This window comes from Cornus florida, unplaced genomic scaffold, assembly GCF_030987335.1.
Source record: "Cornus florida cultivar Cherokee Brave unplaced genomic scaffold, ASM3098733v1 CherokeeBrave_3.0.0_Hap2_Chr05, whole genome shotgun sequence".
Lineage (NCBI taxonomy): Eukaryota > Viridiplantae > Streptophyta > Magnoliopsida > Cornales > Cornaceae > Cornus > Cornus florida.
In genome coordinates, this window is record NW_026775575.1 from 98778772 (window position 1) to 98803837 (window position 25066).

Sequence of the window (25066 nt, forward strand, 5' to 3'; positions counted from 1 at the left end):
TTGGACCATATGTGTACAGTTTTGGGCCACTATTAATGTGCCACCATTTGGGCTTTGTTTTTTTTAACCAAGATGCGCAAATGAAAATTTTCTATGTCAAGGATGCACAGCCTGCACACACATATCAGAATTGATAATGATAAGGGATTATTACATATAAATGAGGTTAGGGCATCATATTTACTAAGAGGCTGAGTCAAAGTCTCATAGTTTCTCTAAAATAAGTTTGACCCAAAAGTTGAGGTGACACATGAATTTTTACTGTTTAGAATTTGTGTAGGCTAAAATACCCTTCTCCTTATTTTCTGTAGTTCCTAAAATGCCCTTTCTCCATATTTTAATATATTGACCTAATAACAGTGTTGCTTGTTTATTTATATCTGGTAAAGTTTAATTTCCATGGAATTTCGTTCAAGATCAATGCAGAAGAAGAAGATTCTGATGACGATGACGATGAAGATGATGATGATGAGGAGGACCAGAAATACGATGGTGGGAGGAAGTTCTCTAGGTCAATCAATATTTGTGAAGGTGGAAATGAGAAGGACCGGATCGGGTGAAGATGAGAAACGGTGTACAGAAGATGGTCATTTCCAAATGGAAAGGCATCACCACCATCAAAATCAACAACTGAGCTTCCATCGCTCTCTTTCCGAGCTTATCTATGTTCATCCTGTTTGCTTAATTCTTTTTTAGAGTTTGTTCATTGATCGATTGATCTCTTTTGATTTCACTATGTTCTGGTTTTTGAAGCTTTGAAAAATGTTGATGCTCTGTGTAGTTGATGGATCTTTTGTTTGAGGGTTCCCAAATCCCAACTGAAAAATGTTGATGCTCTGCGTGTGCATAACAAATTTCTGTGTAGAAACATGCCAAACGGGAGAATCCAAAATTCTCTTTCTAATTTCTGAACTTATGCAACATGATAGCTTTGAATCTTTTGCTAATGGAAATTGTCTAACATGACAGCTTGAGGAAGAAAATTTCATTTGGAAAGAGAATGCTACTATTATCTCATAGTCGAGTCGGTTCACTAATATCATGAACACCCAAATTGAAAAACAGTAAATTACAATTTCCCAATGCATTTAAAAGAAATTAGTCTTGCTTATGTTCGTGTTTCCAGATCAGATTTCCAAATCAATTAAGCGAAATTTCTGGAGGGACACAGAGCAAAACCAGACCAAGAGCATGAGCATTGGAACCTTGAGAAGCACAGTGGCAGGCAAAATGCTAAAATACAAACCACGAAAATTTTAAAAACAGTTGATTTCATTGAAGGAACAATAAACAAGTTAACCTACAAAGACTATCTTATAACTTTGGAGAAACAGGTTCTAGTCTGGAAGACTACAGGATCTCAAAATAATTATTGCACCAGAATTTGCTTCATTAATTGGAGTTCCCGAGCTGGGGTCACAAAGAAAGAGAAAGTAAGGCATATTTTGCTAAAATTACTGCACCAGAATTTGCTTCATTAATTGTTCAATTTAATAAGTAGGGCATATTTCGCTAAAATTTGTTTAGAATTTGTGTAGTCTAAAATACCCTTCTTATCAATTTTAAGTTATTTATTTATATTTAGCAACCATGTTTTCTAAACACTCGCTTAGCTAGCTTGGAGAATATTTTGTGTTATTCATGGCCCTAATGGAGCTGTTTATAGATGTAATGTGCAACCTAATTAGCGGTGTAGTTTAATACCATTTTCAATTGCAAAAATAAGTCCCTTTTTTTGGCGTCCAAGTACCATGTTTTTTAAATACTCGCTTAGCTAGCTTGGAGAATATTTTATGTTATTCATGGCCCTAATGGAGCTGTTTATAGATGTAATGTGTAACCTAATTAGCGGTATGGGGTGTAATACCATTTTCAATTGCAAAAATAAGTTCCTTTTGCGAAGGTACCACTTTTTTTCCAAAGGTACCACGTTTTTGAACTAAAGGTACCACTTTTTGGCGTCCAGGTACCATGTTTTCTAAACACTCGCTTAGCTAGCTTGGAGAATATTTTGTGTTATTCATAGCCCTAATGGAGCTGTTTATAGATGTAATGTGCAACCTAATTAGCGGTGTGGGGTTTAATACCATTTTCAATTGCAAAAATAAGACCCTTTTTTTGGCGTTCAGGTTCCATATTTTTTAAACACTCGCTTAGCTAGCTTGGAGAATATTTTGTGTTATTTATGACCCTAATGGAGCTGTTTATAGATGTAATGTGCAACCTAATTAGCGGTGTGGGGTGTAATACCATTTTCAATTGCAAAAATAAGTCCCTTTTGCGAAGGTACCACTTTTTTTCCAAAGATACCACGTTTTTGAACTAAAGGTACCACTTTTTGGCATCCAGGTACCATGTTTTCTAAACACTCGCGTACCTAGTTTGGAGAATATTTTGTGTTATTCATAGCCCTAATGGAGTTGTTTATAGATGTAATGTGCAACCTAATTAACGATGTGGGGTTTAATACCATTTTCAATTGCAAAATTAAGTCCCTTTTTTTGGCGTCTAGGTACCAAGTTTTTTAAACACTCGCTTAGCTAGCTTGGAGAATATTTTGTGTTATTCATAGCCCTAATGGAGCTATTTATAGATGTAATGTGCAACCTAATTAGCGGTGTGGGGTGTAATTCTATTTTCAATTGCAAAAATAAGTCCCTTTTGTGAAGGTACTATTTTTTTTTTCCAAAGGTACCACGTTTTTGAACTAAAGGTATCATTTTTTGGTGTTCAGGTACTATGTTTTCTAAACACTAGCTTTGCTAGTTTGGAAAATATTTTGTGTTATTCATGACCCTAATGGAGCTGTTTATAGATATAATATGCAACCTAATTAGTGGTGTGGGGTTTAATACTATTTTCAATTGCAAAAATAAGTCCCTTTTTTTGGCGTCCAGGTACCATATTTTTTAAACACTCGCTTAGCTAGCTTGGAGAATATTTTGTATTATTCATGGCCCTAATGGAGCTGTTTATAGATGTAATGTGCAACCTAATTAGCGGTGTGTGGTGTAATACCATTTTCAATTGCAAAAATAAGTCCCTTTTGCAAAGGTACTATTTTTTTTTCCAAAGGTACCACGTTTTTGAACTAAAGGTACCACTTTGTGGTGTCTAGGTACCATGTTTTCTAAACACTCGCTTAGCTAGCTTGGAGAATATTTTGTGTTATTCAATAGCCCTGATGGAGCTGTTTATAGATGTAATATGCAACCTAATTAGCGGTGTGGGGTTTAATACCATTTTCAATTACAAAATTAAGTCCCTTTTTTTGGCGTCCAGGTACCATGTTTTTTAAACACTTGCTTAGCTAGCTTAGAAAATATTTTGTGTTATTCATGGCCCTAATGGAGCTGTTTATAGATGCAATGTGCAACTTAATTATCGGTGTGGGGTGTAATTCCATTTTCAATTACAAAAATAAGTCCCTTTTGCGAAGGTACTACTTTTTTTCCAAAGGTACCATATTTTTGAACTAAAGGTACTACTTTTTAGCGTCCAGGTACCATGTTTTCTAAACACTCGCTTAGCTAGCTTGGAGAATATTTTGTATTATTCATGGCCCTAATGGAACTGTTTATAGATATAATGTGCAACCTAATTAGCGCTGTGGGGTTTAATACCATTTTCAATTGCAAAAATAAGTCCCTGTTTTTGGCATCCAGGTACTATGTTTTTTAAACACTCGCTTAGCTAGCTTGGAGAATATTTTGTCTTATTCATGGCCATAATGGAGCTGTTTATTGATCTAATGTGCTCCTTAATTAGCGATGTGGGGGTGGAATACCATTTTCAATTGCAAAAATAGGTCCCTTTTGTGAATGTATCACTTTTTTTCCAAAGGTACCACGTTTTTGAGCTAAAGGTACCACTTTTTGGTGTCTAGGTACCATATTTTCTAAACACTCGCTTAGCTAGCTTGGAGAATATTTTTTGTCATTCATGGCCCTAATGGAGCTGTTTATAGATGTAATGTGCAACCTAATATTTTGACTATGGCATAGTTACAAAACTACCATTATGAAGTGTTTATTGAAAGAGTGTGGTATCTCTATAACAATTATGTTTATTGAGAGAGTGTGGTATCTCTTTGACAACTATTGAGATTAAATTATCCATCTATTCGACACCATAGAACCAAGGAAACAACAGGCCAATTTTCCATTCACTCAACTACTTCACTTTTGGAATGAAATTTTTTGTATAGTACATTCATGTAATAGTCAAAGAAAATTCAGTGAGACCCTAGTATAATAAGCCATACAATACTAATTCATGAAAACCCAAAAGAGCAACTTCATTTGATTCTATCGAAGGTAGATGCTAGTATAATAACCCATACAATGGTTACAAAAACATACCAACCTAATCCACAATAAAAAGTTGCAAAACTACTCTTCTTTAAAACTTAAAAAATAGCTAACAGCAACAGATTGCAAAATACCAGCAAAAAAAATGAACACGAACAGTCGTCATTTCAAGCACTTTTTGGATTCTAAGATCCTCCTATCCTACTTCCTCTAGCTCCTAATTGGGTAAATACAGGTATGTATTTGTGGCTCTTTTCCTTTGTGTGGTCCTAGTGAGAGTCCTCTTGTTTGTGTATTTGATGGACATGCATTCTTTCTGTCTCTGTGTGTAGTTGGAACAAAAGAACCACTTTGTCTCTGTGACTATCACATGTAATAAAAATTAAGGTATTAAGGCATTGTATAATAATAATAAGGAACAAAAGCGATATAAAAACAGACAATTCGAAAATTTGAATAATAATAATTTTAAAAATAATCATCAAAATTAAAGAAGAATTTATAAATTGCCCAACACCTTGCAGGTGACCTCATTATCCAACTTAGCAATACTGTTATTTAAAACATGTTTGAACAATTACATAATACTTTTGAGTTTACTTCTTCCTTTGTGATTCATTCTTGTAATAGTCATTTTAGTGATGAAAAAAATTGAAAAACAATGTATAATTAACTTGACAATGGTCATGCAGTCTTTTTTGGAGTTTAATATCGGATTTACCAATACAATTTGCCTATAAGTGATATTAGGAAAGATATATACAAATGGATATAGGTTAATACTTAATACTAAAAATATGAATTCTAATTAAGTGGTATTAAAAGAATAGAGGAGTGGTTTGTGGATCCCTGCAATATTTGATGGAACTAAATTGGAAGATGTTACAAATGTTCCATTGCCCAGGATGACTTGTGATTTGTTGTGCCTAATTCTGACTTCTAATATATTATGAGGTTTAATGGTTCAGAAAATTGAATAGAAATAGGACTCTCTTTTTTTTTTGGTAAGGTCCGTGATGTGAGAATCTGCTAGGGAAATTGCTTAGGGTGGTAAATTTTGATGGTTTTCAGTTTTTGCCTTTATTGGGAGGGGGTCTAATTCAACAATTAGCTTATGCTTTTTTTTTTCCTTTTTTTTTTTTATTTTTTATTTTTTTAGAAAAAGAAAAGAAGCAGCAATATTTATTTTCTTATACTTTCTTTTTCCTTTTTGTATGGATTTATTCTAGGGTACTCTAAGAACGACATCATTGCTCTGGTGTTGGTTTGCATTCAAGGGACAAATGGGCAGGTAAGGCATCAAGAATTTGTGTTAACTGACATATATTTCCACTAACTTCGATGTATTTCAATCCACCAAATAGCATTGATTCTTATTCTAGCTCGTTTTATGCACTCTGGTCACTTTAGTTTAACTTTTGCCGTGAATTGCCTTTATTATTATTATTATTATTATTATTATTTTATATGTTTTAAAATTAGAGTAGCTTCTTCAATTTGTGGTTATGATTGGTCTTACCATCCAATGCCAAGTGTTTAATTTTAATTTTTCTGAATGAATCAAGTTGCTTCCAAATGTCGCTTATCTTGGCCTATTGGATATTGGGACTGTCTCATTAACTGGGCAATGATTACTCTTGAAGGAAATACTGTGGTTGTACTTTAAACAAGGTAGTTTTGGCTGCTGCAGTAAACACTGGGTGGAGGGAAAGGAACACTATATTATTTAAAAATGACTTCAGGTAGTTTTCTACTCTCCAAAGAGAAATTACTGAGGTTGTCAGACTGAAATTTTATTCTCTTAATGGGTTTGTTGATAATCCAGAAAATCAGTGGATTATTAGAGAATGGAATTTACCTGAATCAGTCTTAAGTAAGAAGCTAAAGTAACGTGGTGGTTATGCTAGGTTCTGCACCTGTGTCTCAATTGGTATTTGTTTTGGTTCCTTGATACTCAGAACAGGATAGGTACTGCAGATTTGCATGAGATTAGTTTGCCAGTCTTGCTCTGGACCATTTGCTGTACTCTTGTTGTCATTTTAAGTTGTCGTCCTTTTATAACTCTGTTTTTGGGTGCTTTAAGCTGGATTGGAGCAAATTCATTTTCTTCAAGGAAAGGGCTGCAATAGTTGGTGTTGTGCCGACACAGAGCTTTGACCTATTACACTGTTTCTGGTTTTGCTTTGAGGTTTACAGGTTTTGATATTAGGTTTTTGGTGAGAGTTTCTTTTTGTTGGTGGTGGATTAGTTTTCTCTGCCTTTTGAGTATTGTCCTTGTTGGTTGTAGGTTTGATTGTGTTTTTGTGTTGTTTTGTTGGTGGGGAGGTATGCTTCCTTGAATGTTGTACTGACAGTTTGTGATTTTGGAATAAAAATCATTCTTACTTCTTCTTCCAAAAAAAAAAAAGAAAAGCGGAATCAATCTGTGATCCTTTCAATTATTATTATTTTTAACTGGAAAAGTTTTATTTTTCTTTTGTCATTATGGATTGGTGGCATTGGAGCTTTTTTGATGCTGTGGGATGCCCCTTGAATACTTATTTAAATTTGTTAATGAAAGTCTGATTACCTAAAAAAGTTTCTATAATTATTCAGTCTTTGTTAGGCAAAAAGTGTTGGTGTGCACTTGTTAATCTCTTCAAAGAACTTTTGAACCAAGCATTGCTCAAAGATAACACGAACTTCTTAAATCATCTATTCTGAATGTCTTTATGCCCTAATAATTCTGTTAGCTGCCAGATTTATTCACTAATTATGAGTTTTATTTTGACTTTCTTCGATTTTTATTTTGAGATTGTGTATTTGATTTTGAGTTTGGTTGCAACAGCACAAAGACGACTGACAACAACCCATTTGGTTCCAGGCCCTCCATAATTTAGCGGATTCACATGTAAAAGGGTATATGGTATTGCGATTTCCAAGATTTTTCATAACAATTTACGAGTCTTTATATTCAATAAAGGACAAATGCATAATTATGCCAATGCATCTTACAACTAGATTTTGTAGAAAGAAATTAGTACAGAATTTATATCAAGTGTACACCAAGTTTACGCAGCAATATAATTTTATATTCATCCATCAAGTCAGCAACAAAAAAGGGCACACAAAGGATGAACTCAAACTAACAAATCCTAACCCGAAAAGTAATAATAATAAATAAAATCAAAAGTTAATTTTTTTTGTTAAATCGTGTCTACTTATGCATGTGTGTGAACTTAAAGAATAATCCCTTCCGAGGGGGGGGGGGGGAAACCTTAAAGAATAATAACAATAATGATAATGGGACTAAGTGGGATCCTGTCTTTGTTATGGAGAGGGCTATTTTCTATTTTAATGAATTTGTAGAGGCTGCACAAGCTGCCCAAGTTGATAATTGCAACTCTTCAAATGTCGTTGCTCTAAATCAAATTCAAAATCAAATTCACAATCTCAAAAGAAAAATCAAAACCAAACTCCTGCTAAGGATGACAACCCCATGATTTTGTTAAGCAACAAAAGGAACAAGATGAACAGAAAGAATTCAAGAATGAAAAGGTGACTTCGTCCTGGTAGAACTGAACAACTGGTCGCTGGCCTTCGTCACTCCCCTCTGGTCGCTGCTCACTGATCGCCGGTTGCTGCTCGCTATTCGCTGCACATCGTGTTCTTCGTCACACGAAAGGCACGGAAATGGTTAGGGGTTTGTTGATCGCTGTTTACAGAGAAGGGGGGAGAGAGAGGGCAGCACGAATGGAATATGAAAAAGGCATTTGGGCTTGAAATTAGATAAGTGTAGAAAAGGGCATTTTAGGCAACACATAAAATAGGAAGAAGGGTATTTTAGGCAACAGAAATATGAAACAGTATTTTTTCATGTGCCACCTCAGCTTTTGGGTCAAACTCATTTTAGAAAAACTATGAGATTTTGACTCAGCGTCTTAGTAAATATGGTGCCCTAGCCCCATTTATATGTAATAATTCCTAATGATTGATAATAAGATTCTAGCTTGAGACCATTTTTTTTTTTTTTTGACACTAGCTTGAGACCTGAGAGTTGAACGTTTTACACGCACATATATATATTTATATATCTATATTTAATCCTAGTCATTTATTTTCATCCATCGGTTGACAATTTTATACACTATTGAAGATTCTCATTGTAACCCTCGACGTTACCGTCCTACGCCGATCATCGACACCGGTCATCTTTATCTCCACTGATCATATTCACCATCTAGCAGATTTGCTGTCTTCTCCGACTTTCACTCCTCCTCCGATTTCGATTGCCCAATATTATCAATACAAGGTCAGTCACTCCTCAACTCCTTAAACTGAAAAAATAATTATAAACAACAGCTACAAACAATTAAATTAACACCAATCGCACACCTCACTCATTCAACAACCACCAGGACGTTGTATCATGTATTATACTACCATCAATATTTTTCATTATTACTGGCTATTTTTGTTTCACGTTGCAAAACAAAGTTTAATTCTGAGAATTTAAGTTTTACAAATCAAATAAGCTAGATACATTCATAATTCTAGCTATTAATGAAGTAGAATTTGGTGAATAGAAATGAATAGGTCTCTTTCTATTATCAAAATTTTATAAAATATGTAATTCAATGTATTAACATTCGTTTTTAATTATATTTTTTATTTTTAGTTGTTTTACTTATTCATTTTGCTCCATTGTGCTGGTGTTGATCACTCATGGCTATATTAGACAAGAGTTTGGTGATTCTCACTAGTGAAACCCATTATCTTTATCTCTAAAGAATACTTGGAATAGTATACAATGTATAGTATTGTTTCTTTACCAATGCAGTGTGAGAGATACAGAGCGCCTTGGTCTATTTGTAGACGATGCGAGTTAGATGAAGGGAAATGACATCATGAGAAAAATAGACAATGAGAGGCACCATCTGCCAAACAGAGCACAACTATGAACCTGCACAACGCGCCCAATCCGAGCATTGTTGAGCTTGGGCTAGGCCACCCCAACCGAACATCAGGTTCAACCCGGGCTTGGGCTGCACCATGCCAATAGTGCGGGTTGAGCTTGGGTAGACCCCTCAATCCCTCGCCCGCCCAAGTTGCACCCTGCTCTCTGGCAGCAGCAACTTCGAAGATATGCCATTTTAAGCTAGTAAAAACAAAGTAAGTTGCCATCAATATAATATGGGTGCTTAATCCCACAGTAGGAAGTGCCAAAAAAACTCACGTCATTTAATATTAAGCTAGAATTTTTTTATGAAACAGTGAAAGATCTGTTATGATTAGATTAAAATATAAAAAATAAAATAAGAACAGAAATAAAAAGAAGGCATCAAATTTTTAAAAGAAAATGACAAAGAACATGATGCATTCATTTTTTTGATAAGTAATAATTAAAATAAAAAAGGCGTTCAAGAGGGGAACGCATCCCTTATACAAAAGTGGAACTAGGGGTTAAGATCCCAAAGAAACCAAAAAAATAATAAAATCTTCGGAAGAAGAACATGACTTCCTCTTCACATAACTGAAAAGAGAGCCTATAATGTGAAGTTTCAGACTCGCCATGGACGATTCTTTCCCTTCGAACATTCTACTATTCCTCTTCTTCCAAATGAACCACCAAACATAATGTGGTACAATTCTCCAATAATCGCGAACAACACTACTCACACGGCATCCTCTCCATATACAAATCAAATCCTTAGGATAACGAGGCATAACCTAATGCATATCAAACAGACAAAAGATAAGATTCCAACAATTCCTCGCTATAGGACAATGTATTAGAATGTGAGCAACTGACTCACCATCTTGTTTGCACAAACAACACCAATTAACAAGACAATTGCCCCTTTTCCTTAGATTATCAATCGTAAGGATCTTACCCCAAACAGCGGTCCATACAAAGAATGCCACTCTAGTTGGAGCCATAGAACGCCAAATAGTCTTCCATGGAAAATCAACAATATCGAAATCAGAAAGACATAAGAATAAGGAACGAATTTCAAAGTGACTATGGGAAGAGGGAATCCATGTCATAACATCAATACCTCTGCCAACTGCCTCCTATCAATACAACAAATCCATGAAAACACATACCTCATCCGCCTCCCAATCTTGAAAAGAGCGTCAAAATTGCACGTTCCACGTAATCCCTCTACTATCAAGTTGATAACAGTTGACTACGTAGGTAAGTCTATCAACTGCAATACTGTATAACCTGAGAAATAAAAGAGATAAAGGTTGGTCTCCACACCAAAGATCCTCCCAAAAGTGTACACATCTGCCATCACGAACTTTGAATCTAATATGAGTAGAAAAGCATCCCATCCCTTCCTTATGAATTTCCACGCCCCAACTCCTCCCACTAGAGAAACCAGATGAGTAGACCAACCACCACTTTCTTCCCCATATTGACATGAAACTAGCTGTCGCCATGGGCAATGCCTTTCCCTTTCATACTTCCACAGCCATTTACCCAGAAAAGCTTAGTTAAAAGGGACCAGTCTTCTGATACCAAGACCACCAAACTTCATTGGCTTGCAAACTTGTTCCCAATTGACAAGGTGATACTTAAATTCATCACTTCTTCCACCCTAAAGGAAATCCCTTTGAATTTTTTCGATCCTATCAGCAACAGAGCATGGAATTTGGAACATAGATAAAAAATTAGTAGGAAGGCTCGATAAAGTGCTCTTTATAAGCGTAACTTTCCCTCCCTTAGACAAGTATTACTTTTTCCATCCCGCTAATCTCTTCGCATACCTATCAATCACAGGGTCTCAACATCCCACTGTTCTAGTGGAAACCCCTAAAGGCAAGCCCAAATACTAAATTGGAAAAGAACTCACCCACACCCAAGGACTTCTGCTAAAGAAGAAATATCCTAAACATCTCCAACCGGCACAAGCACACTTTTAGCCACATTAACTTTCAGACCAGAGACAGCCTGAAAGCAAGCCAAAATGCACCTCAAATATCTAAGTTGAGACACATTAACATCACAAAAAACCAGGGTGTCGTTTGCAAAAAGTAAATGAAAGACCTCCATCTGATGAACAGGATCTCTTCCGACCATAAAGCCCTTGATAAGATCAAGATCCTCTACTCTTTGCATAAGTCTGCTTAAGCCCTCCATAAAAATAAGAAAGAGGAAGGATGACAGGGGATCTCCTTGTCTTACACCTCGAGAGCACCCAAAGAAACCAATAGGAGACCCGTTCACAAGAACAGAGAATTTGACTGACGAAAGGTATGTCTCAATCCATTTCCTCCATTTACTTCCAAACCAAAGAACATGATGCATTCATAAGACAGCTATTAAGTATATGGACAATGACAGCTTCGATGGTGCTTGGGTTGATTGCAGATTCTCACAAAGTGAACACCATCCATTTTCAACTTGCAATAAGTCAACAACATTGATCAACTATTCTAGTTTTTCATCAGAAATGGAAGAGACCACCAACACTACTTCAACAGCACAAAGGTATTATGACTCTTATTTTTTGCAATATGTAAATACAAAATTTTCATACACAATATATATATATATATATATATATATATGCACAATCTTCAGTGAATGACTGTTAATCTAGGTGTGCTGTGGTTACCGGGGCCAACAAAGGAATTGGACTAAAGATATGTCGTCAGCTAGCATCTAATGGAATTGCAGTAATATTAACAGCCAGAGATGAGAAGAAGGGTATTGAAGCTGTTGACAACCTTAAAGTTTCTGGATTCTCAGATGTGTTTTTTCATCAACTTGACGTAAAAGATCCTGCCAGTTTTGCTTCATTGGCAAAATATGTACATAACGCATTTAAAAAAACTTGATATCCTGGTGAGAAACAAGATATTCCTTACGAATTAAGTGACTTGACTTTTGCTATTAATATACATACACAATGGTTAGCAAGATGTATTCAATTTGATAACATATAAAGAAATAGAAAAGTGTTGAATAACAGTACTTTCTGACGTGTTAAGGAATACCAGGTTATAAGATTAATCTCTAATGAGTGCAGGTCAATAATGCAGGAATTGTTGGACTTACTACATATCATGAAGCATATAAAGCCTACAGACAACGAGGGGGGTTTGTAAGTATTACAAATAGTTTCCCTGTTAGCGTTTTTTATCAAATAATTTATGTGTTATCGTGGACATAGAATGGATATTTAACACTTGGGTTGTTGCTAGGAAGCAGTAAATCCAAGAAATGTTTTAAATGAACTCCCACTGCATTAGTCTTTACATTATAGAACAATATGATCAATGTTTGGTTACTTACAAAGTCATGAATATATATCAACCAAGAAAATTCCAAAAAGATACAGACGCCAAATTTCCAGGAATAGCCAATGCCCACCTTGTTCGGTCTTTTAAAATGCTAAACTTTAATTCTGCTGCTTTGGTGCTAGGAGGGAAAGTGTAACTTTTTGACACAAGTTATAGAGTGTAACTCACAAACTTCCACACTAGGAAATTATGCATGGCATGACTTGTAACAGATTCCAACCAACCACAATAAAACAATACTACCTTCATTAAAATGACTCAATCCAAAATTGGTGTTACATAAACAAAACATAAAGGTCCTCAATCGAAACCATAAGAAACCACATGTTATTACATATAGGAAACTATGTGTGAAATGTTCTCTCCACTTTAGTTAAAGAACCATGTCTATTTAATAAAAACCTAGATAGCAACACAGAGAAATATACTTGCCTCATTAGCTCAAACTTCTTTTTCCTCCTGAAACACTCTCAATCTACACAAATATAATTGCTCACAGTTGATGAACACTCTATTCAAATAGGAAACAGATCAGGAAATCCTTAATTGACGTGTAGATGGGATTTATAGTGAACTAGCAGAAGAAAATTAGGTTACTTGATGGTAACAGAACCCCACTTCAAATGTTATATTCTATTTCCAACATCTTATCCTCTAATTTAACTCTTAAGTAGAGACAAGAATTCAAACCAAATTTGAAAATTGGTGTAATGATCCTCATTTTTACAATTTTCCATTTTCTGGGATTTTTTTCAATTTTTGGGTTTATTTCCATTTTATCTCATTTTGCGTGCCAGGTAACATGGGGTGTGCCGGATGGGTCCTGAGAGTTAGTTGGGGCGTGTCCTTGAGTTCATGACTCTTGGAAATACATTAGTTGTCATTTCGACATTTTTTTCGTTTTTCGAACCGGGAGGTTCCAAGTGGAACCCGCTACCAGAGTGTTGAGAACGGAGATTATTTTTCGGAATCATTGCATTTCATGCATTATTATTTTGATGCTCATTTACTTGGTTGTATGATTAATCATGTGGTTGTGATGTGTAAAGTGTATGTATGTATATAAAGAAAAAATGAAGATTTTTATTTATTTATTATGGGACCCACCAATGACTTTTGGTCATTATAATGACCAAATGGTCACTACAGACCATTCATTTCTTCTTTTCTTCTTATGGCAGTTCTCTCCTTCTCCATCTTTTTTTTTTTTTTTTTTTTTTTTTTTTTTTTTTTTATTTCTACTTCACACAAAAGCTTGGATCCACTCTCCACCTTTGGGATTTTGATCTTACTACTTAAGGCAAAGTTGATGAGTGTGTCGAGACCTTCATTTTGATCGGAGCAAAGTGTTGTTTGGCCACCATTTGGGATTTCAAATTTTGGGTTCAAATTGGGGTTTTTCATCTTTATTGAGGTATGAGTGCTCTAATTCATGTATTCTTTGACCTTATTTAATTTTCCCTCCTTAATTTGATACTAGTATATTTAATTTGTGTTAAGCCCTTGAGAGATGTGATATACATGTTATGTATATATAATTCTATTGTGCAAAATAAGCATACTTGTGTGCTAATTGCTATATTGTGATGATGTGTATTTAGATGATGAATTTATATACTTTCCATGTTGGGTATGTTGGATTTGTTGTATGAGAGCATGCTGATTTTTTTTTTTAATTTAATTTAATTTAATTTAATTTTTATAAATTTTATAGAATTCCTCTAAAAGCATGGTATATTATTGTAGTTGATTACTTATGATGGAAGGTTATAAATTGTCATGGTTTGTATGGCATGAAGCATTCATGCATTTCATTGGGAATGAAAGGGAATAATTGTTTTATAAGCAAATGAAATTAATTTTGGGAAAAATTGTTTTGAAAAGTGTTTGCGAAAAACCCAGATGCTTAGGAGTCGCCTAGTGGTCCGTGGCGTTAGTGTGGTCTAGAGAGGTTAGGGAGAGACCCTAGCGAGGTTGAGCTACCTAGGCCCGCGACGCCTTGGAGTTGCCATATGGTCGTGGATAGCTAGACAATCCTTGTCTCGTGACGCCATGGAGTTGCCATGGGTCAGACTCCACTAACAGTTTGAAAAGGTGAAACGGAATTGTTTCGGAAACGGGGAGCGACATTGGCATGTCATTGTATTACATTGGCATGCATTGTATACATATGGTTGGATGACTTGTTTTATAGTTGTTGATGATATTGTTGTCGTTGTTGTGTTTTTTTCCCCCGATTGACATGATCCCGTTTACTTTTACCCTATGCTTTGTCTGGATTCACGGGGTCATTAAGAGGTGTGTCTTAGACACTTCCTATTGAGCGGCTGTGTAACGACCCAAATCCACTGGGTCTGGATCGTTAAACGGATCTTTATTCAACCTAAAATCATCTAAGGGTAATATGGTCATTTCACGTTAAATTTGTATATTAAGACCCAACAAGGACAAAATGGTCATTTGCCACAAGTCTAATAGTATGGGATTCAAAGGGCATAATGGTCACTTACTTATGTCACTTAATAAATATGATAGAGTTCGGGGCAATATAGTCTTTTCTGTGATAAAAAAATAATTATTGAATTTTATTGGGTCCTAAAATAAATACTCGTAACTTTGAATAAAAGGATAATTAGGGAAACTAAACAAAAAAATGTATGGAACAGGAACCGGTCGACGTGTATGCATTACACGTCAACTGGTTTGGGTCACGCACAGTGACATTACCCACTGCCAAGATACCGGTCGACGTGTGGGAGGTTACACGTCGACTGGTTCAGGTCATGTACAGTGAAATGGCTACTGCCAAGATACTGGTCGACGTGTGGGAGGCTACACGTCGACTGGTTCAGGTCATCCGGTCGACGTGTGGGAATTTTACGTCGATCAGTTCTGGGTTATCCAAACTCGAAATTTTTAACTGTCCCAGATACACCAACATTGATAATCAATCACCCTACACACCATACCCACGTACATATTTGAATACATTTTAACATCTAATACATTAACAACAACAACAATATTAACATAATTTACAACACGTTACATGAAATACACTAAAAGATTTAGTGTAAATAAGCATAATTACAATTCTCCAATGGCCATATACAAAATGAAACTAAATACTTCACAAGCTGCAAAATGATACATTTTGGGTCAACACTTTACAAAATGGGGCCAAATACAAAAGGTAGCAAAAGATACATTCTTCTAATCCAAACTAAGACTGTGGTGGACTGTCACCCGCCACTTCTTTTCCCGAACCTGAAAATGTTAAAAAAATATGGGGTGAGCTAAACGCTCAGTAGGAAGTGTCTAAGACACACTTCTTGTGACCCCGTGAATCCACGTAAGGAATAGGTAAAAGAAAACGGGATCATTGTGTAGGGGTACATGGCAATAACTACAACGACAAGTAAATAACAATTGTCACCCAAACACATACACACCATATATTCTAATGAAGTGCAATGTCATGCAATGTCACTCCCCATATCCGAAACATTTCTGTTTCAACTTTCAAACCGTTAGTGTAATCCGACCCAAGGCACCTCCAAGGCGTCACGAAAGGAGGATTGCCTAACCATCCACGACCACAAGGCACCTCCAAGGCGTCGCATCCGGCTTGGTTAGCTCAACTAAACTCTCCTTTAGACTACACTAACACCACGGACCACTAGACGCCTCCTAGGCGTCCAGGTTTTCGCAAACATTTTTAGAAAACCTTTCCCAAAACAATTTTCACTTGTTTTAAAGACATTTTTTTCCCTTTTTCTATCCCAATGAATGCATGGAATGTTTCATACTTAAATTCATCAATTTAACCATAAAACTCTCACACATGCTATGTAAAGCAAATTTCTAAACTACATAACTAAAAATTCTTATTTAGCATCAACTTTTCATAACAAGCATATAAAACATAGATTTAACTTCATGTAAGCATGTTTCAATACTATAAAACAACTAACAATTAGTCACATATAATCCATACCTATCATTTAAGCAAATTTTATAAGAATTTATACTAATTGAACATGCTAGACTTCAATTCAAGTTATAAAATTCACAAAAGTAAAAGAAATCATGCATTAGAACACCCCTACCTCAATGGAGATGAAAACCCCCAAAACTCTAAATCAAAGCCCTAATTTTCAAAATTCCTAGGATGCACCAAAGTTGTAATTGCTTACATCAAAGATCTCACCGAGCTCTTCGATTTGCCGCAAACGGCACCCAAAATTTCCAAGAATTGAGGAAGTAATCAAATTTTGAAGTTCAAAATCAAAAGAAAGATAAAAGGAAAAGAAAAGGGAGAGGAAGAGAGGGGTTACGGGGAGAGAGAAAGTGAGAGACCAAAATGGTCTCTAAGCCTTACATAAGTGTTAGTGGTTGGTCCTACCACTAATGAAAAACCCTTTTTCATTTAATTTTCTACCACAACTTATACATATATGCACACAACCATACAAATACCATATAAAACACCTTAAATAAAATGCACAAGATGCAAATGGGCTCAATTAAAATCCCTATATGCAACAACCCCGGTAGCGGGTCCTACCCGAGACCATCCGGCCTGAAAAACAAAAAAAAAAAAAAATGCCGAAATGGCAACCGATGCATTTCCAAGAGTTCGGAACTCAAGGAAATGTCTCACCCAACTCTCGGACACACCTGGCACACCCCACGATATCCGACACGCAGAATGAGAAAAAGACGAAAATGCCCTTGCAACAACGGAAAACCCGAAAAAGAAATGACGAAAATTGGAAGCATTACAGGCTGGCTCACTCCATCATATTATTACATTTTTCAGGTCACGGGAAGGAAATGACGGACGACGCTCCTCCAAAAGTTTGAATGGGTTAGTGGAATGTTTTGACATCTTTTGTATTTTTGATCTCATTTTTTTTGTATAAACTTTGGGGTGACACATATATTATGTATCGACCTTGGAATTAACCACAGTGCCCTTAGACGACCTTGGGTTCGGGTAAGGACCCGGTTAGCTATTCGGACCATTGGGTTCGGGTAGTTACAAATTTGGTATCAGAGCGATGGTTTGAAAATCTGTAGGACAACGGGTAGAGGCCTACCTAGGGTTGTGTGGAAGGTGAATTATATTGTCTATGTGCTTATGTGTCAAAGCGTTTGTTATCTAAGAAGCGTGCTTAATTGCTTATATGTTTACGGTTTTAAAAGGCATGCTTATTTACTAAATGTTTACATACTTATGTGTTTAATTGCTAAAATGTATGTTATATGGCCATGACGATGAAATGTATAAATAATTAAAATCATATTAATTATGATATGATAACAAGTGTGATTTAGGTGGTAACGGCAAGTAGTGAGCACGGTAGGTACAAGCATGTCTTGTGTGGTATTGTGACGGTTATTAGGCATAGTTATATGAGTATTTTTTTTAAATGAAAGACGGGGTGTTTAAAATTTTTTTTAAAAAATGATTGAATACGATTGTATCATGGTATGGAGTACGGTTATTATGTATGTGTGTTCACGTGTGTACATACGGTTGGGTACGGGATGGTTGCTAGTCCGGTAGAGTACTTGTTGCGATATTGATGGTTGTGTGGGTTATGACCTGAGTAAGTGAGGAGCTCGGTTGCTCTAGGGTTGTTTGGGTGCCAGTTCTTATCGAACAAATAACGTAGGTCTTTAGCTCGTGGGTTGAGCTATTCAGTGCATGGTTTTTTCAGTTTTCTCGTTGTTTTTAGGGCGTAGTGCTTGGGGCACGACCTTCGAACGATTGCTATGGTACAGTGCGATGTCCAAGGTAAGACGTATGAGTTTCATGTGTTAGCGCGTGGGTTCCTGTGATCGTGGAGGTCAGGTCTACGATGTGAGGTTTTCGTGATGTATGTATGACTTTTAGAGGTTAGTGTTTGTGACTTAGGTCGCGATTTGGTACTGAGGTTCTCTTCGAATCGGTTTGTAGTGGGTGTGATAGAGGTTGCTCAAGTCACGAGTGTAGCTTATAGGTTGTAGATTTGTATTTCGGGTATTCTTTTATGGTCCGAGGAAGCGTGTTGGTTACGACTGTTAAGGGGATTTGTTGGACTCTCTAGGTCTAGGGTGACGTAGGACCGATTGCAGGATGTGGATCATTTCGTGGTCTTGTAGAGACTGGTTTTGTCGAGGAGTGATTTCCATTTCGGATAGCGACATGAGTGTGTTGCAGGTAATTGACTCTCGGTGAGTCGATTGCATGGCTCGGTCGATGAACGGGGTTATAGGTTGGCACGATTATAGGGAGAATCTCGAGGTGGTGTATAGTGGTCAGTTTTGGCTGTGTAGTGTAGGATTGCACGATAAGGTAGGTAGTGAGGAAGTACTTGGTCGTTTGCGGATAAAGTGATAGATGATAGGTATTGTGTACCAAATGGATTGTGTTTCGAAAATTAGAAGTTGTGGGCTGAAGTTGTATTCCGGGTATGTTTGGAGTATCAGGTGATAGTGCTGGGTGTTTGAGAATCCAAGAGATAGACTGTCGATTTAAAATAATTGGGACGAGGGTGATCCCATAGGCTTAGCTGGTAGCCCCATTTGACTTTGTTAAGGCCAAGAGTGTTCTGAGGAATGGTGAAGAAGGGAGGTAACGATGTTGAACCAAGGGTCTGAAGTTTTCTTACTTAGGTATGTAGATTGTTTTGGGAAGAATGGTCGGAGTAGTCGATTAAGTATTAATGACTGATTGTGTTGTAGATGGTTTGAGAAGACATTTGGATGTTGAGCATTCTAGTTTTTGTGCTCATTTTTCCTTTGGGATTTGTCGGCATGCTATTGCCGTTTGGAAGTCCTTTTCTGGTAGTAAGTAATGGTTACTATGGGAAGTATCGAAAGTGAGGCATATTCTCTTGTTGTGATGGTGTTATCTTAGGTATGCTTGTGGGGAGATCACTTGGAGGTAGCCTATTGAGTCGGTGGGACGTGAGTTCGAGTTGTCATTCGAGGATGATGGTAGTAGAGGGGTTGTGACGTGATGTCTTAGTATTGATGAACATAATGGTTTAAGATATGATCCGAGGGTGGATTAGGGAGTATAAGTTGTTTATCGTATATTATGTGGTAGGTGATGAAGTTGTGCGCACAGTCGAGGTGATTGTAGACGGTTTAGTCTCTAGAGCCAGTGAGGGCGATGTTGCCATATAGACACCTTTTTCTTTTAACGAGTCAGTGGGTTGTTGTGACTGAGGTCACAGGTCTTGTGTGCACAGTGATCGAGGCAGTATCGTCTGGGAAGGTAGAGATGGAATGGGTGGTAAATTGTCTTTTTATGGCTTAGAGGTTGTCATTTGGGAGTGACTGATTCTAGGTAGAATGGGATGAGGTGTCTAACGTACTGTGATCATTCCTAGTGTTGGTATGCTGTGAGCAATTGGTGCTTTTATCTGATTGGTTTTAGTTAGCATGGGTGTTGCGGAGTAGCGTATGCGAGGTTCCGGGGTCGATTATGTATGACGGTCTGTTAGTGGCGAGGTCGCCTAGATTCGGGTTCGTAGTTCCGTACGAGTATCCGGTTAGTTCACTTCCTTGTGTGTAGGGAGTTCACTTCATATCAGGTGAGCTTGGGTGTCCACGATTAGACGATTGGTGAGCAACGTGTGATAGGGTGTCGGGTACATTCAAGTACGAGTCGTTAGTCTCTTGTGAGAGCGGGGTTCGATACCCTTCCATTTGTTCTGGTCCTGACAAGGATATCGTTTGTAGTATATCTTGTCCTCCATTTAGGAGTTATGCGTGTCCGCGGATGGGCTGACTTGTGTATGGGTTGTTATGCTGTTAAAGTTCACTGGTAAAGGTTTGGTTGAATGGGTCGACTCACTCCCACGGAGGGAGGTGGGGTCTTTGGTTTTGGTGGTGCTTGTCTTGAGAATGGTTTCGACCGGTGGTATGTAAGGCACGAGTTGCCGAATAGGGATTGTGTATTTTCGGTGTCTGGTATTAGCAGTGATAGCTAGGGGTGTGTCGTGAACTGTAAGTTCGAGGATGGTTTGGGGATGTAATGTGAGTCATGTACTCGATGTTTTTATAGACGTCTGATTTGAGCAGTGTCTTGAGGACAAGTGTCGATGTCACCTTAGAATTGCGTGAGTAGAGAAAGTGAATGTGGGATTCCGTTGAGGAATAACTTTGGTTTTGTGATCTCAGACATGAAATAGTTGCATTGTGTGTTTTGACGAGGTAGGAATTGAATTGAGTAATGTTTTGGAGTTGTTTACCTGGTATGGGTGTTATAAATAAATTAGAAATCTTTTATGCTGGTTAATGATTGTGACGTTTGGTGCTGTGTTATTTTTAGCTTGTTACGAGTTGTATGATTGAGGCATGATTGGGATAGTGAGTGGATCTTATGGTTGTTTTGTGGACTGTGTGAGATTGTGTTTGAGGTTTGGACCTGAAGACAGGAATGACATATGTGTTGAGACCGGATCGATGATGAGAATTGCCTGGCGAACCATTTCTCCTGAATCAGTCCATCTTTAGCACGATGTCAGGTCAAAGGTCAATGATTGTATCATTTTGTTAGGGACAGTGAAAGCATGGTAATGCGCGTTGTGTCGGTGTGTCAGTGTGGATTCGGGTGGTTAGTCTCGAGTGACTAGGTGTGTTAGGTAGGACTAAGTGTCCGATGAAGGTTTGTGGTGCGACCACTTGATTATCAATGATCATGTTTTAAGGATTCGTGTCTTGAATACAGGATAGTGCGCTTTACTGATTTGGTGACTCGTGATTGTATAGTTGTTGGGAGATCTGTGGTTTAGTCATCTTGAAGTTGTTTAGTATGATGATTGTCGTATAGTGCGGTTAGTAGTCACTGATGCGGTTATGCGATGGTGTAAGTAGGCGATAGATAGCAGCCAGTGCTTGGTCTGATAGAGATCTGTGGATTTGGGTTTGAGCTTGGTTATGAGATAGACAAGGTTCCTTGTCTGAAGTTTTGTGTGTCTTTTAAAGGATGAGTTGAGATCGGATGTTGTCATGTTTAGGGGTCTTGTGACCGTTCTTCTTTCGGGTTCCGAAGCTTTGCGTAGCGGTGTAAAGTGGACCAGTGTCGGTTTTGAGTCGGGTATAGAATCCAGTTGGTTTGTGTTATGATGTTGTTAGTGATGACTACCCTCATAGGGTGATGAGCATTGCGTTTTGGTGGCAGTGGTGTGCGATTGCCTGTTGACGTCTGGTGCCTAAGCAATAAGGTTGGTGACCTCGTAGTTTTGGGGATTTTGTGAACTGTTTCTCGGAAGGTGTGTAGCTGTGGGCCTCCTTCCTTAAGGAGAGTAGATTTCGAGGACGAAATCTCTTTAAGGAGGGTAGATTGTAATGATCCTCATTTTTACAATTTTTTATTTTCTGGGATTTTTTTCGATTTCGGGTTTATTTCTGTTTTGTCTCATTTTACGTGCCAGGCACCGTAAGGTGTGCCGGATGGGTTCCGAGAGTTAGTTGGGGCATTTCCTTAAGTTTATGACTCTTGTAAATGCATTAGTTGCCATTTCGGCATTTTTTTCGTTTTTCGGACCTGGAGGTTCGAAGTGGGACTCGCTACCAGAGTGTTGAGCACGGAGATTATTTTTCGGAATCATTGCATTTCATGCATTATTATTTTGATGCTCATTTACTTGGTTGTATGATTAATCATGTGGTTGTGGTGTGTTAAGTGTATATATATATATATATATATAAAGAAAAAAGAAAGATTTTTTATTTTATTTTTTATTATGGGACCCACTAATGACTTTTAGTCATTATAATGACCAAATGGTCACTACAGACCATTCATTTCTTCTCACGGCAGTTCTCTCCTTCTCTATATCTCCATCTTTTTCTTTTTCTTTTTTTCTTTTTTTTTTCTTTTTCTACTCCATACAAAAGCTTGAATCCACTCTCCACCTTTGGGAATTTGATCTTGCTACTTAAGGCAAAGTTGATGAGCGCATCGAGACCTTCATTGTGATCGGAGCAAAGTGTTGTTTGGCCACCATTTGGGATTTCAAATTTTGGGTTCAAATTGGTGCGAATTGCTATATTGTGATGATGTGTATTTAGATGATGAATTTGTATACTTTTCATGTTGGTTATGTTGGATTTGTTCTATGAGAGCATGCTGATTTTTATTTATTTATTTATTTTATTTTATTTTATAGAATTCCTCTAAAAACATGCTATATTATTGTAGTTGATTACTCATGATGGAAGGTTATAAATTGTCATGGTTTGTATGGCATGAAGCATTCGTGCATTTCATTGGGAATGAAAGGGAATAATTGTTTTATAAGCAAATGAAATTAATTTTAGGAAAAATTATTTTGAAAAGTGTTTGCGAAAAACCCGGACGCCTAAGAGTTGCCTAGTGGTCCATGGCGTTAGTGTGGTATAGAGAGGTTAGGGAGAGACCCTAGCGAGGTTGAGCTACCTAGGCCCGCAACGCCTTAGAGTTGCCATGTGGTCGGGGATAGTTAGCCAATCCCCGTCTCTTGACGCCATGGAGTTGCTATGGGTCGGACTCCACTAATAGTTTGAAACTGTGAAACGGAATTGTTTCGGAAACGGGGAGCGACATTGGCATGCCATTGCATTACATTGGCATGCATTGTATATATATGGTTGGATGACATATTTTGTAGTTGTTGATGATATTGTTGTCGTTGTAGTGTTTTTTCCCCCCGATTGACATGATCCTGTTTACTTTTACCCTATGCTTTGTGTGGATTTACGGGGTCATTAAGAGGTGTGTTTTAGACACTTCTTATTGAGCGGCTAGCTCACCCCATCATATTATTACATTTTTCAGGTCACGGGAAGGAAATGGCGGACGACGCTCCTCCACAAGTTTGAATGGGTTAGTGGACTGTTTTGACATCTTTTATATTTGTGATCTCATTTTTTTTTTGTTTAAGCTTTGGGGTGACACGTATATTATGTATCGACCTTGGAATTGACCATAGTACCATTAGACGACCTCGGGTTTGGGTAAGGACCCGGTTAGCTATTCGGATCTTCGGGTTCGGGTCATTACATTTGGAATGCCTTGAATATATGTAACACCTTAGTTATATTCATATATATACATATATATATTTAAAAATAACGGATTTTACTGTGACTGCTCTCAAACTTGAACCATTGTCCTCATGCTTATTGCATTCAGCAGTGTAACAATGATCATCTAAAAAAGGAACCTTCAAGTGCTCTAACTGCAAATGGAAAACATATATATGTTTGTCCCGGATATCAAAGCAATTCATTTTGAATATGATCATCTAAAAAAGGAACCTTCAAGTGCTCTAACTGCAAATGGAAAACATATATATGTTTGTCCCGGATATCAAAGGAATTCATTTTGAATCTAGTTATTTAAAAAGGATTTAAGCTTTTGCAATCCCGAGTTCATAAAAAATGAGAATTTGTACAAGTAACACACAAATTGGCTAGTAGAACTGAGACTTTCTGATATATGCAGGTGAGCGATGAGAATGCCCACTAGTTGGAGAAAGTCATGAAGCAAACTTATGAGATGGCAGAAGAGTGTGTCAACACAAATTATTATGGAACCAAAGGAGTAACTGAAGCACTTCTTCCTCTCCTGCAACTCTCCAATTCAGCAAGAATAGTGAATGTTTCCTCATATTATGGGCAACTAAGAGTAAGCAGACACACCAGTTTCATGCATGATTAGCTTGTCTGGTGAAGGAAGAGAAAAAGACAATAAGCTCTAATTCTTCTCTCTTTTTTATTTTTTGTTTTGTTTTGTTTCAGTTTATCAACAACGAGAAGGTCAAAGAAGAGTTGCAAAATGTCGAGAGCTTAACAGAAGAGAAAATATACGAGGTTTTGCGGCGGTTTCTAATGGATTTCAAGGAGAATAAGTTGCAGGCTAATGGGTGGCCCCTTAAGTGTCTGCCTATAAAGTTTCCAAAGCTGCCATAAATGCCTACACTAGACTTATAGCAAGGAAATTTCCTTATTTTCGTGTAAATTGTGTTCATCCTGGATATGTCAGAACAGAGATAAATGGTAACATGGGACACTCGACTCCAGAGGAAGGTGCTAGAGCACCTGTAATACTGGCTTTGTTGCCTGATAATGGTCCTTCTGGCTTCTGCTACGATCAGATGCACCCACTCATCATGTTCTGATATAAAAAATAAAGTCTAAAGTATCTGAGTTGGGGAAAGATTTCATATTCGCATAAATGTTATTGTCTAGTTATTCTTCTTGGTGCTATTTGAAGGGTTTGGAATAACAGAAGCAAGTACTCTGTATTAAATTTTATGTTTGAATTAGTTTTTGCATTAGGGATGCAACTTGGGTCGGCCAACTCAAATCTAACTTGATTTTTCACAGATTTGGATATCTATTTTTACAATTAGGGTTTGGTTTGGACTAAAAAGTTTCAAAGGGCTTGAGTTGAGATGTGAGCAATTCTAATTCAAATC

At 37.2% G+C, this 25066-nt stretch overlaps 1 long non-coding RNA gene and 1 pseudogene across 1 annotated transcript; both read left to right on the plus strand.

Moving 5' to 3' along the window:
• The first annotated feature begins 8354 nt into the window (after positions 1–8354).
• On the plus strand, positions 8355–12276 carry LOC132307886 (uncharacterized). Its single transcript, XR_009482339.1, has 3 exons — positions 8355–8601; positions 11668–11787; positions 11900–12276. It is a non-coding gene; the product is annotated as an uncharacterized LOC132307886 (long non-coding RNA).
• An 11807-nt stretch (positions 12277–24083) lies between these two features.
• On the plus strand, positions 24084–24937 carry LOC132307885 (salutaridine reductase-like; annotated as a pseudogene).
• The last annotated feature ends 129 nt before the right edge of the window (positions 24938–25066 follow it).